The 1,568-nt window shown below is 36.6% G+C and overlaps 1 pseudogene; it reads right to left on the reverse strand.

Moving 5' to 3' along the window:
• Positions 1-291: 291 nt before the first annotated feature.
• Positions 292-1,233, reverse strand: LOC123784326 (olfactory receptor 5H2-like; annotated as a pseudogene).
• Between the last annotated feature and the right edge of the window lie 335 nt (positions 1,234-1,568).

Consider the following 1,568-nt stretch of genomic DNA (forward strand, 5'->3'; position numbering starts at 1 on the left):
AGACTCCCTGCTTGGTGGGAAACCTGATTCTCCCTCTCCCACTCCCCCTGCTTGTGTTCCCTCTCTGCTGTCTCTCTCTCTAAAGTAAATAAATAAAAACATTTTTAAAATACTAAAATTTCTTGTGTGATTTGATTAATAATAACAATTATTTTAAGATTATTAGGTTCTCCCTCTTAGTCATTGAAAGACTAGGGCAATTATAACTGCAAAAAAAATTTTGACTACTACTCAAAACATAGCAACATTATTCTGCACAATTTTGTCATTTTAGTGAATGGGGAATAAATACTAGTATGAAATCTAAAAATTTCTCTTTAACATTTTTCTCAGTGAATCTATAACTTTCTCATTTCTCAGGCTGTAGATCATTGGATTTAAGAAAGGAATTATGACAGTGTAAAATAGAGAGTCCATCATATCTTGATCATCTGCCTGTGCAGAGCCAGGGCGCACATACATGAAGAGAAGGGAACCATAGTACAGAGAGACAGATAAGAGATGGGCTCCACAGGTGGAGAAGGCTTTCCTTATGCCTTGTAGAGACTTCTTTTTTAAGATTGTAAAGAGAACTAGTGTGTAAGAGACAAGAACAGTCAAAATGGTAAATACTTGTATTGACCCAGAGAAAATAAATAGTATCAGAATGTTAATAGAAGGGTCAGTACAAGAAATCCTAAACAGTGGTATCATGTCACAGTAAAAGTGATGTACTATGACGGAATTGCAGAAGGTTAATCTGAATAATAAAGAACCATGAATTATGGCATGAAGAAGGCCACCTAAAAATGACAAAACTAACAGACGGATGCACAGTGTTTTGGACATAATGACTGGATAAAGTAATGGTTTGCATATGGCTACATACCGATCATATGCCATTGTTGCCAACAGAAAACATTCTGTGGTCGTACAGATTGCAAAGGAAAAAAATTGTATCATGCATTCAGAGAAAGAGATCATCTTGCTCTTGGCAAAGAAGCTGACCAACATCTTGGGGGATACTGTGGATGATAACCAAGCATCCACAAATGCCAGACTCCCAAGGAATAAGTACATGGGGATGTGGAGGTGAGGGTCATTGCAGATGAGAGCAATGAGACCAAGGTTCCCCACCATGGTGATGAGATACATAACCAAGAACACCAGGAACAAGGGAATTTGCCACTCTGGTTGATATGTGAGTCCCGAGAGAACAAAGGCTTCCAGCTCTGTTGTATTTTTAGTTTCCATATTCTTAATAGATGGCCTCTGAAATTAAATATGGTTAATGTAAAAAGAACATTCATTAAACACTTATAGAAGACAATTCGGTGATGGTAACTGAAATAAATTCATACACTAGCAGGAAGGAACTTTAAATTTATTTACTCTAACATGGCAACTATTTGGGGGAATTGTTATATTGGAAAAAAGCAACTACTTAAGTTCAAAATATGTGCAGAATAAATAGATTAAGAAGACAAGAAAAACATTCTGAACATGAGCAAATCTTTGGGGTAACTACTGTATGAGGTAGACGAATTCTGTGTGCAGGACATTGATGCAGCATCAAAAGTAAGATGGCA

This window comes from Ursus americanus, chromosome 4, assembly GCF_024610735.1.
Source record: "Ursus americanus isolate L20-20 chromosome 4, mUrsAme1.1.p, whole genome shotgun sequence".
Taxonomy (NCBI): domain Eukaryota; kingdom Metazoa; phylum Chordata; class Mammalia; order Carnivora; family Ursidae; genus Ursus; species Ursus americanus.